Genomic DNA, 13,955 nt, shown 5'->3' with positions numbered 1-13,955 from the left:
TGTTCTCTTTATTCCATCTATCAGCATCACTGATCATTAGAGAAATGCAAATCAAAACCACAGTGAGATACCATCTAACACCAGTCAGAATGGTTGCTATTAAAAGTCAAAAAATAACAGATGCTGGTGAGGTCGTGGAGGAAAAGAAATGCTTATACACTTTTGGTGGGAGTGAAAATTAGTTCAGTCATTGTGGAAGACAGTGTGGTGATCCCTCAAAGACCTACAGACAGAAACACCATTCAACCCAGCAATCCCATTATTGGGTGTGTATCCAAAGGATGATAAATCATTCTCTTATAAACACACATGCATGTGTATGTTCATTGTAGCGCTATTCACAATAGTTTTACAGGCTTTCAAAGGGCATTTGGTTGTGAACAAATGCTATGAGATACATATGATAGCCATTATTATGTCCACATTTAAAAATTAGAGAATAGTAGAAAAATAAAGTGAGGGTGATTGGTTTCCTTACTTATTCAAAGTGATACAGCTGTTATTTTGAAAGAACCACATTTATCACCTAAATTTTATGACACTAAATCTAAAATTATCTGTACTAAACTACTGTATCTATACATGCAAAATTTTCCCTTCCTATGGCAGTATGATACATCATTTTACTTTTCTAGTCCCTTAAATCAACCTTTTCGAGGATCATATTTAACCAGTCAATGTATTGTTACTTTATCATCAAGGCATCAAAGACCAGTCAAAATCCTTCATTTGTATTCTCAAGGCAAGGTGAACCTGTCATTAATATGGTTGTTTATACGCTCTACCTACTACTATCTACTACATTGATATCATTACACGATAGACATTATGATAGATATCATTACAGTAGAGATAGTAAATAAACGTTTGTAAAATAATGAGTAATTTATTTAATTCAAATACCTATAAGAGAAGCTCAGAATTGCAGAAATCAATAAGGAAGAAAAAAATGAGTTTCTTTTTTTATAACTCCTTTGCATTCTAATAATATGTGTGAAAAAGTTATCTATCATTACAAAAGATCAAATAATTAGGAGGTACAAATTGTTAATTCCTTTTGCTTAGAAAAATTGTAAACCTCTTTTTCACAAATTTACTTCTGTGTCTGTAATAATTGTGATGACATACCTGTTGTTTTTCTAATGCTAAATAATTCACAAAAGTATCTATAACTTCAACTAGGACAATTAACTACTCTAGATTAATTTATATTGATTAGAGTAGTACTATCTTTAATATGTAATATATCTGTAGTGGATAATGACTTAGCTCTGATTCTAGGCAATCTGTATTGCCGATTAGTTTTATCGAGGTATAATTTTCATAGAATAAAATACACCCAGGTTAACTGTACATTTCATTTCATTCTGATCCATATAATACATTAATTTGAGTCAAGATATAGAATGTTTCTATAATCCTAAAATATTCCTTGTGCCACATTTAAAATCTGTTTTTCTCAACCACTGTGCCTGGGTAGCCACCAGTGTGCTTTCTTTACTATTGACTAGATTTACCTTTAAAAACTTGATAATACAAACAGTGCTACTATGAACATTTGAAGTACAAGACTTTGTGTTGACATGGGTTTTTAACTATCTTGGTAGGTTACACAGGAATGAAATTATGAAGTAATTTTCTTGGATAATTGCCTAGAAATAAGAAATTGTCTAACTATTTTCCAAAGAGTTTTTATTATTTTATGTTCCCACTGGCAAGATATGGAGAACTATTTGTTCCACACCACTGTTAACACTAGTCAACTTTTTAACCTTAGCTATAATAAAGAGTGTAAAATTATATTTCATTGTGGTTTTAAGTTATATTTCCTTAAAGACTTATAACATTGAGTTTATTTTAATGTGCTTTTCCTTGAAATCCACATATCTTTTACAGTGAAGTGTCTATTTAAAATTGTTGCCTTTTCTTGAGTTGCATTATTGTCTTCTAATTAATTATACATTCAATATACAGTCTTTTGTAAGTTTTTTTTGGCAAATATTTTTCCCAGCTTGTGGTGTGATATTTTATTTTTCTAAACTATGCCTTCTTAGCTGGTAGTACATATTTTGTGAAATGTCTTTACTATTCAAATATTTTATCTCAATTTATTGGGTCATTTCTCATTTAACTATGAATATGTACAAGTTTTTCTTATATTTTCTGGATACCAATCATTGGTCAGATATATTGTAAATATATTATCCCAATTTGTAACTCACCTTTTCATTTTCTTAACAGTGTCTTTCATATAGTAAAGTTTCATGAATTTAATTTATTCCAATGTATTATTTTTTCCTTTAAGATTCATGCTTTTTCTGTCCTAGCTAAGAAATCATTTCCTACTCTAGGTTTATAAAGACTTTCTCCCATGTTACTTTCTATAAGTTTAGGCTTTTAATTTTTAAATTTATGTCAGTCACCCATGTTGAGATAATTATTATATATGGTATGAGATTAAAGTTGAAATTAATTTCTTTCTATAAAGATATTCACCTATTTCAAAATAGTGTGGGGACAAGACTTTTCTTTCCAAGTGGAACTGACTTGGCTCATTTGTTTGATATTAGTTTGTCTATTTCTATATTTTTGATTGATTTTTCATTGGTGAATATGTCTAAATGTTTACCAGATACAAGATAGTGTTGTCTTGAATAATACAGCATTACAGCAAGTTTTAAAATCTGGTTAGGCCGGGCGTGGTGGCTCACGTCTGTAATCCCAGCACTTTGGGAGGCCGAGGCGGGCGGATCACAAGGTCAGGAGATCGAGACCACGGTGAAACCCCGTCTCTACTAAAAATACAAAAAATTAGCCGGGCGCGGTTGTGGGCGCCTGTAGTCCCAGCTACTCGGGAGGCTGAGGCAGGAGAATGGCGTGAACCCGGGAGGCGGAGCTTGCAGTGAGCCGAGATCGCGCCACTGCACTCCAGCCTGGGCGACAGAGCGAGACTCCGTCTCAAAAAAAAAAAAAAAAATAAATAAATAAAAAAATAAAATAAAATAAAATAAAATCTGGTCACATAAATCCTTCAATTTCTTCTTTTTAAAAAATCACATTGGCTACACTAGGTTATTTGCATTTTATATAAGTTTTGAAATCTACTTTTATATTTCTACAAAATGTCTCATGGAAATCTGAACATGATTTCATCAAATATCTTAACAAATTTGGTAAGAAAGGCAGTCTTAACAATATTGAGTCTTCCTCAGTTCACGAATGTGGTATATCTCTTCATTTATTTTGTTTTTTATTCATTTTAGTTTTTTATTTCCTCTTGGCAAATGTCGCAAAGAGAGAATCTCTTGGTATTATGACAATCTTGATATTAAGGTAATCTCTTGGTATTATGTTGTTACTGTACATACCTTGCACACATTTTGTTAAATGTATCCAAATTTTAATGTATAATTGTTCATTGTGGATACACAGAAATACAATATTTGTATTTTGACTGTGCCTCCTAAATTCATTTGTTTTTACTGGCTTTTAAAATAATTTCCTAGGATATTTTAGGAATATATTACTAGACATATTTACTTTTTCCTTTTTAAATTTTAGTATATTTAATACTTTAATACTTTTAATTATATGTTTAATCACTATAATTAAATACTTTTAATTATACATTTAATAATTTTCTTACTTTATTTTGTAGACTGAAGCCTCCAATACATTGCAGAAGTAGAGAACAGAAGTAGAGAGAGTGGACCTTCTAACCTTGTTGTTGTATCTTAATTTTATTATAAAAATAATTAGGAAAAAGCATTCAGTCTTCTACTACTAAAATATAATATTAGATTTAGGCTTTTTGTAGATACTCTTTATCAAATTAAGAAAATTACCATCCTATTTTCCTGAGATTTTTTTTTTAACAGCAAGAAATGTGAAAATTTGGGAAACAATATTTCTGTATATATTGAGATGATCACATGATTTCCTAGTCAATCTATTAATAGGGAAACATGCATTATTTGATTTTAACATGTTAACTCACTTTGATTTCCTGTAATAAACCCAAGTTAGTGATGATATATTATCCTTTTACATATTAGCTAGATTTCATTTACTAGCATTTTGTTAAGGATATTTTTGCATCTAGATTTATGAGGGAATATTGGCCAGTGGTCTTTTCTTTTGCTACTTTTTTTGATGTGTTTAAGATAACACGAAATGATGGCATTTTTAATTTTCTGAAAGAATTTGCATAATATAGATGTTTCTCCTTACCGGTTTGACTGAATTCACCAGTTAAGCTATATGGCCTTGGGTTTTCATTACGAGTAAAAAGAGTTGGAATTGTTTTAGTGTGATACTGCTAAATATGTATTTTATTATTCTTAAGCCACTTTGGCTAATCCATTTCTTTCGAGGAAGTTATCCATTTGTAATAAAGAGTCTGACACCATTTTTGCTGATAGCTTTTAATACTCAAAATTTTGCCTTCTGCACCATATCTGTGCAAACTGATGAGCAAGCCCAGGTGCTTTCTCCTTCCACACTGGCAGGAAATTTAAACCATACAGATCTCTGCCTATACGCAGAAATCCTCAACCCAGGTGCAATACCTAACCACCATTAAAAACTCCAGGTCCTTCTCCCTTCTCTACTCTCTCAAATCATTTTTTCAACCTTCTTGAGAGCTGCCTCACTCTCCCCAGAAAGACTTATTCTGTATGTAGTGAGTCTTTTCACATCCTCTTTGTGTGTGTCTGTATGTGTGACATTATTAACTTCTATATGTGAAGCAAATTTGAATGGTGGTTCATTTTGCTTCTGCTGAAAGAATATAATACTATCTCTTTCGTTTCATTATTGATACTATTTTCTTACTATCCTTATAATGTTTTATAATGTAATGCTAATCCTCAGTCTTCCTTTTCTAATACTGGTAATATGTGTTTCTCTCTTTCCTTTCAAATACTCAGTGTACTTAAAATATGTGTCAATTTTATAGATTTTTGTTCAAAACACAGCTTTGACCTTGTTTTCTGTTTCATTGATTCCACTATTATCAGTATTATTTCTTTTTTAAATTTGAGGTTTAAATTTCACTTTCTTTTATGACTTATTAAGGTGAGCACATATGTCATGGACATAATAAATTTATATTTTAATTTGAAAGCATTTCAATAATAACAGTAATTTATGAAATTTAAAGCTACAAATTTATCCTAAAAGTGCTTCAGCAATATCCCCCAAATTTGAATAGTCTATGTTTGCATTTTCATTCAGTTTCAAAATATTTTCTAATTTTCCTTTGATTTTGTATTTCAAAAGTAATGTGATAGTGGTGGTGGTGATGGTTTAATTATGTATTTCCAAATGTTTAGAATTTGTCCAGTTATTTTTAAATTAAGTGCTATTAAACAGATACATCCTCTTTATGATTTTAAAAAAATGTTTTGAATTTTTTGACACATATTTTATGTCTCCTCCTATGCTCTAGTCTGTTGAATGTTGTTGAATGCCTCATTAATACTTGGAAAAATGTTAGCTTTTGTCCAGTGGAGTATTATATAAATGTCAATTAAGTTATGTTGGTTAATAATTTTTTAAATTCCTTTACATTTATTTACTTATTCAACATATCCACTCTTAATTCTTTTCTATATATCTCCATTTTTTACCCGCTATCATTTTTCTTTTGCCTGACTCCTTACTTCTTAAACATATATTGTATTTTATCTTTAACTTTTATTTAACATTCATCTTATTGCAGATCTGTTGGTGACAAATTCTTTGCTTTTGTTTGTTGAAAAATACTTAGTTTCCTTTTATTTTATTTATTTATTTTTTTTTTTATTATACTTTAAGTTCTAGGGTACATGTGCACAACGGGCAGGTTTATTACATATGTATACTTGTGCCATATTGGTGTGCTGCACCTATCAACTAGTTTCCTTTTTTTAATGTATATTTTAACTGAATATAATATTCTAAGATGATAGATTTTTTGTTTTTATTGGTTTGTTTGTTTGTTTCCTCATTCTAAGTTATTTTATTGTTTCTGTCTTGCATAGTCTGGAGTAACCCCTATAATTGTCCCTCTGTACAAACTATATGCATATATCCATTTAATCACATCAAGTACAAGTACTAAGATTTACTAGCATAGTTGAAGATCAATCTTTACTTCAGGTACAATTAACCCTTATTGCTAAATTAGAGCACCTGTGGAGTCACTACTGAATACATCTGGGAATCATTCGGCCTCTGTACCCTCATCAGCACATCTAGCTGCCTTGTGTGAGATCTGGGAATTGTTCAGCTCATAACATCCTGACGGGTTGGGCTTTGTCTTATGGAGTTTCATTCTATTTATTCAAGGCTTTGTACTCAGTAGAGACTCGCGGAAATCCTCAGGAAGAGTCTTGGAGCTATTTTCTGCATAGCTCCTCCATTTGGGAACTCTGGGTTCTAATATAACCCAAATGGGTTCTAATATAACACCACCAAAGTTTCCTCAGTCTGCAACTCATTACAAACATCCAGCTTTTTATATCCTTACCATGCACCCACATAGGGGTAAATAGATAAGAAGCATGTAAATACATTATATATCTTGCCTAAAATTATTTAGAATTGAAGACATTTGCCTCAATGAAGTTGATCCTATTTTACTTAAATCCAGAGTTGTAGTGGCCATCATTAATCATCCTATATTCACAAGGTATGAAAATTTGCTCCACGGTCAAAGTAGAGAGAAGTAATAGCCCATCCCAAACGTATTGAGAAGGATGAAAACTTTTTAAAAGCCACTGATATATTTAACACTAATTGACGTTTTTAACTGTGTAAGTGAAGAAGTAAAGAACTACATTGGGCCGGGCGCGGTGGCTCAAGCCTGTAATCCCAGCACTTTGGGAGGCCGAGACGGGCGGATCACGAGGTCAGGAGATCGAGACCATCCTGGCGAACACGGTGAAACCCCGTCTCTACTAAAAAAATACAAAAAAACTAGCCGGGCGAGGCGGCGGGCGCCTCTAGTCCCAGCTACTCGGGAGGCTGAGGCAGGAGAATGGCGTAAACCCGGGGGGCGGAGCTTGCAGTGAGCTGAGATCCGGCCACTGCACTCCAGCCCGGGCGACAGAGCCAGACTCCGTCTCAAAAAAAAAAAAAAAAAAAAAAAAAAAAAAAAGAACTACATTGACCATAAAATAACCTAAATATTCTTATTTCTAGCAGTTTTCATAAATTGTGGGGAATTGTTATTGAGGAACAAATCACTTGTGGAAAATAATAGAAATGATAATAACATTATGTTGACAAAGTTGAAAATGTGTGACTTGTTAGGTACGATAAGCACAAATCATTTTAAACTTTTACATTGATTCCTATTAACAAAATGATAAGAATAAAAGCAAACAAAAATCATCATATAAAAACATATATTTTTTTGAATTTTTTGTGTTGTTTTGTTTGGGTGTTTTTTTTTTTGTTTTGTGTTTGGTTTTTTGTTTTTGTGTTTTTGTTAGGTATTGTATTAGTTATATTATTGTTATTTGTTATAATATTTTTATATAGTGTGGTGGATTGTGGATATTTTGGTTTTATTATATTGTGATATAATTTTTATATTTTTTTTATATTGTTTTGGGTTATGGATGTGTTTTTGTTTTGTTGGGGTTTTTTTTTGTGTGTGTATGTTTTTATTTGTGTAGATTTATTATTTTAGATAGAATATATATAATAATTATTAGAATAATAGTTTTATATTATATTATATATTATATGGTCTCTTCCACAATAAAGTTTTTCAACCAAGAAAGCAAGTTGTACCAATTTCTAATGATTTACTATGACAAGATTAATAAAATGGCAAAACACTGAAGCTTCTGTTCTCAGTGATGAGTAGATTAGGGGCAGCCATTAATCTAAAATTCAGGTAATTATTGTCTGCTGTAAAGCTCCAATTCACTAACAAGTTGGGGGACATCATTGCCTAACATTTGTCAGAACCACCATTACAACTTTTGGGCCAAGAAACTATGATTATCTCCTAGAAAAAAGTTTTAAAGGTAAAACAACGACAATCATGAAGACTTAGAGTTTTCACACAACACATTAGAAATTTGAGTTTTATGCAGGATATACCTGCGTAAAACTCAGGAGTGTCATGAAGAGGAGTATTCCTGGTTTTTAGCATACAACAGTAAGACTTGATTCTTTACTGAAATGATGGGGGGGGTCCAGATGTGGAGGACAGACCTGGTCCAAACTTTGGTGAACTAAATTGGAGATACGGATTTAGTTCCAAATATAACTTATCAGAAGATATTAGCAAAGGGGGGAACACGAAATTAAGAATTTCTTGCATTATATAATCTCATACATTTTATTACTCTTATTCTGCATAACATTTATGGATACAATTTGACAAAAAACATTACCTATTTTTTCTGGAGTCCTTAATCTACTAAGTATACAGTGTTATATCTTCCCTAAACCCTTACGCTTTGCCATATTAGAGGATAAAAATCTCATTCTCTTCCTGGTTTTGATTACATTATAACTATTGTTTAAAGCCAAAAGAAGGCATGGGGCATGTTATTTTTCTTAAAAGATGGCTCTGATTGGAGTGAAGGCAGCTATTGAGGTGGGAGAAAGGATGTTAAGATGTGTATCAATGTGGGTAAATATTGCTCATCTCCTTGCATCTATACAGTAGTCTTTTTATACACTTAAGTTTCATGTAAATTTGGAGTTTTGATCATCTATTGAGATGAGGGAAAAAAGTGTTAGATGTTTAGTAGGTAAAGTGTGAGAAAGATGCTATGGAAAACAGAAATTAAAGTAAATGGAAGATATAGTAAGACTGTCCAACATTTTTGAGGGTCTATTGAAGTTAATAATCATTAATTTAGAGTAGTATTAATCTGGCTCGTGTGTTACTTTCCCTAGGCACTTTCTCATCTTGTCTGGCAAATTGCTCAAGGTGACATAGCACATGTATATTAAATACAGAGTCAAATTGACTTCTTTTAATTCTTTTCTCATGTGTTTAATCATGCTGCACTAGAATATTTATGTGTAAACGTACTTAGAAGCTACAGACCAAAGACATATACCTATAGTGAATAGTATTATAAAAGTATGAGTATATATGTGTCTTATATTAATTGATTTTTTAAAATTAGATGCATTTAAAAACCATTACTATTCATCAATTTTCCTTCAGTATACTTTTTAAATATACATACATACTAAAAATGCTTAATATAAAAACAGAAATATTTTCTATTTCTTGTTACCTTTAAAGTTTAATTTTTGGTATTTAAAATATGGAAGAATTATGAGGACACTTGAAGTTTTTGCAATAAAAACAATACTCACAAGTGCTTATTATTGAAAAGGAGGTAGTAGGTTCCAAAAAAAAAAATGCAACTGAAGATCAATCAGCATCACCTTAGAGGTTTGTTGGAGATAGGGTTTGAGAATTACCTTCCCTTTCTTTTAACTTTTACCCTTGTGTGGCAAGTAAAAGGAATCTATCTCCTAGATGCCATTATAAATGGCCACTAATTTATTAGTGAGCAATATTTACCCACATTGGTACACATCTTAACATCCTTTCTCCCACCTCAATAGCTGCCTTCACTCCAATCAGAGCAATCTTTTAAGAAAAATAACATGCCCCATGCCTTCTTTTGGCTTTACACAATAGTTATAATTTAATAAAAAATAGGAAGAGAATGAGATTTTTATCCTTAATTTAGTTTATCAAAACTGAATTAAGATAATCCATAAATTACTTAAGACGTTAAGAAATTGTGAATTATAAATAATGCAATAATTAAATGTAAAGCCGTAATTAAGTATCTACTCCCTTAAATATAAAATTTATTATTAAAAAGAGTACTAAGCAAATATTCATAACTGACTCTTAGACTGGAGAATAGGTTGATAAAAAAGCAAGGACCAATGATAATTCCCAAAAGTAGGGAGGGGCTTTAGTTAACAGAAAAACAAAAAGTATCTATCAATTATAACTGTATAATAAAAAGGTAAATTGCTTTGTGGAATACACAATTCCAGTTCACTGGAAATATTCATGCAGAAAACAGGGAAATTGACTAGAAACTTAAAAACCCACCTTAGGTGGGAAATGAGAATGAAAAATCAGCACTAAGACTTCATGCCTTTGTTCATCAACTTTTTCAATGATGAGTGGTGAATCTGGGGTACTTATATTTGTTTTAGGTCTAGAAAAAAACTTTGAAGGGAAAAGACTCATAGTTAGAAAGCTAATAAAAATGTTAATTGTTACTAAATTACTAAGTTATTAAAAATAATCATTTCCCTTTATTTTAAAATCTGAATTATGATTGCAGCTTTATGAAAATCAGTCATATTATTGATGGTTTGAACTTCCAATTATAATAGGCTCAGAAGACAGCTAATGGCTCACATCAGATGAATTTGTAGAGCAAATTAAATATAATACTTAATGAAGCATAGAGGCTGTTAGTGTTATTACCTATAAACACTTGCAGAATATAAAAAGGAGAATTAGTATGTGTTGCTCCAAGCTCTCAAGTGGCATATAGCAAGGTCAAACGGAAAGGATGAAGAAATATTAGAATGCTGTGAACAGATGGCAATAGCCTTGAATTTTAAATGGAAGCAACCCTTACAAAGAAGGAAATATAATTCTATGTCGGATTAGGAGATTAAAAGAAAGAATATATCCACAGATTACTATAAATAATTATTCAGGCAATAAGAAAGAAAAAATAGTGTTATGCATTTAATTTTATTTTTGGAAATTTTAAAGCTTCTAATAATTAAAGATGGTAAAATGGGTAGTATACATAAGAACATAAACTTTTAATTCAGATTAAACTAAATTGCATGCTTGTCCTAGTACTTATTATCTACATAATGCTGGACAATTGAAGACATCTCTGTAGACCACTTTTATACAGTGATGATAACTTTTATAAAATAAAGATAATGTGTTTAAACAAGAGACCATAAAGACATTTTGGAAGTCATCTCATCCATAAATTACAAATTTCAGTGCTATCGGAAACTCTAAATAATTGATAATGAGGGACCAAAACATTGTATGGAAATTCTGAGTCACTATTATGATTTAGCAGTGAAAAGTACTATTATCAATGAACAATGTCTGCCCTGAACCCAGGATGGGCAGATTCAGGTGCCATGTATTAATCAATCTCAATTAATAAGAACCTATCTCTTAAAACTTCTTATCTCCAATCTTACAAAAGAAAAAACAAAAGGAAACTTAGATCATATCTCTAGTAAGAAGGCATATGGAACTGGCTGCCAGTTTTTCCATTATTATCATAGTTTATTTCATTTTGTTGCTATTTGGATTAAAATAATATTTTAATATATATTTTATAGAATCACATAAACAAACCAATATATTATTGATTTGAATTGAGAGAGAATATTTTACTTTGTATTATGCTAAGGTAAAAAGAGAAATAAATATAACTGCTGGGGGTTGAAAGTGTAAGTTTAGTACTGTTATATTTAGTAATAATGGCAACAAGGCACTGTGATTATAGAGAACACTTAAAAATCAAGTAGAGATAGGACATATTTAAGTGACTTGAACTTGTTCTGTTTCATCTTTGATAAATCTCTGCTATTTGCCATGAGGTATCCAGAAATAACTTCAAAGTTGGTGAAGTCACATTACTTCAGCCCACTAGAACATATAATTTGTGTGACTCCTTTGAGTTTACCTTGTATTCCAACAAATTCAAATTCATATATTGTGTTTGGCAGAAACAACATAAGTAAAAGGACCTTGGTTATTTCACCTACTCCTAGAATTGGTCTATGATGAAACCCTTCTCCTTTTGCTTTATTGACTGGCATACTACCTTCTTAAAATCTAGTAGACACCACACCTCCTCATGGACCAAGTGGCTGATATTTAAAGAGCTAAGTGGCAAGGTCTTCCAGCATGCCCTAAATGACAACCCCTTTTTCCCTTCTCTTGTTCCACAACATTTCCTCTGTTCTTAAACAAACATGTATTTTTTTGGTTATCCCAACATTTTCTCTGGATCTCCTACTGTGTATATTCATGGATGCATAAGAAACTCTTATGCTGAACAAACTTTTAAAGTGGTGATATCTGGGAGCAAGTTTGAAAAATAATATTTTCTAAAATTTGTACTTAGTTGATCAACTTGATTAATCATAAAATTTTATTGTAAAATAGTATCTTTACTTTGAAAACACTGATCTTTTTTGTAAGGTTTCTCTTTGTACTTTAAATTTTTCCATAAATTTGCCTAGTCATTTAGAGAATTATTAATGAAATACCATCATAATGAATAGTATTTAAGACAATATTAATGAGTCTAAGCATAAATATTATAAAATAATTACTTATTTGAGCCTAATAACATATTTAAGTATTTATATTCTGACTTCAACATAATTTTGGTATTTCATTTTTATTTCTATATTGGCTTCTCAGTTTTACATTTAGGCAGTCACTTTTAGATTTTGCTGTTAAGATCATAATATGCATCTTTAATTTATTACGATACATTTAATGTTACCACTTGATATGGTTTGGCTGTGTCCCCACCCAAATCTTGGCTTAAATTGCAACTCCTACAATTCCCATGTTTCCTGGGAGGAACCCGGTGGGAGGTTATTGAATTATGGGGGCGGATCTTTCCTGCACTGTTCTTGTGAGAATGAATGAATCTCATGAGATCCGATGGTTTTAAAAACAGGAGTTTCCCTGCACAAGTTCTCTCTTTTCCTGCTGCCATCCATGTAAGATGTGACTTCTTGCCTTCCACTATGACTATGAGAACTCTCCAGCCATGTGGAACTGTAAGTCCATTAAACCTCTTTTACTTCTCAGTCTTGGGTATGTCTTTAACAGCAGCGTAAAAATGGACTAATACAATGTTAGAAATCTGCAAAAACATAGTTTCAATATGCCCTGTTAATAGTGCAATTGCTGTCAAACACATTACATCCACATATATTACAAACTGCCTAATACAGCTAGTATAATTGTTTCCTAAAGCTATACTATATCTTAAAAATATACAGGAAAAAATTCTGTGCTATACATATCTCTTTATATTTACCATTTCTAGTGTCTTTTTATTTCTTTTTCTAAATCTGTTTTTATCTAGTCATTTCCTTTTAGTCCAAATCACTTCATTTAGCATTTCTTGTGTGAATATTTGATGGCAAATAATTATCTAAATTTTTCTTTCTAGGAAAGGCTTTCATTTTGCCTTAGTCTCCAAAGGAAATTTTTGTAGAGTGTAGAATTTTTTCAATGACAAAATTGTCTCCATTTGATTATGTCAAACTTGTTATTCTATTGTTTTCCGTAACCCATGTTTTCTTATGAGAAATTGGTCCATATCCTTATGGCCTTTATGTAATGTGTCTTTTTTCTGTAGTGGCTTTTAAATTTTCTTCTTTAATCTTTAGTTTTCTGCAACTTTACTTTGATGTGCCCAGGTGTGATTTTTCTTTCATTTTTGTTGTTTTTGCTGCTGTTGTTGTTGTTTGTTTGTTTGTTTGAGACAGTTTCGGTCTTGTTTCCAGGCTGGAGGTCAATGGCATGATCTCAGCTTACCACAACCTCTACCTCCTGGGTTCAAGCAATTCTCCTGTCTTAGCCTCCAGAGTAGCTGGGATTACAGGCATGTGCCAGCATACCCGCCTAATTTTGTATTTTTAGTAGAGATGGGATTTCTCCATGTTGGTCAGGCTGGTCTCAAACTCCTGACCTCAGGTGATATACCTGCCTCAGTCTCCCAAAGAGCTGGAATTACAGGCAAGAGCCATCACGCCTGGCCTGCTTGTATTCTTATAATTGTTTTCTGAAAATCTTGTAACATGTTGTTGTCATTGAATAATTTATATGTGGGAAGCTTTTTTTTTTTTTTTTTTTTTTTTTTGGTTTAGAGCTTTCTTGTTTACTGAAT

This window comes from Macaca thibetana, chromosome 5 (genome assembly GCF_024542745.1).
Source record: "Macaca thibetana thibetana isolate TM-01 chromosome 5, ASM2454274v1, whole genome shotgun sequence".
In the NCBI taxonomy this organism is placed as follows: domain Eukaryota; kingdom Metazoa; phylum Chordata; class Mammalia; order Primates; family Cercopithecidae; genus Macaca; species Macaca thibetana.
This window is presented reverse-complemented; position numbering follows the sequence as displayed.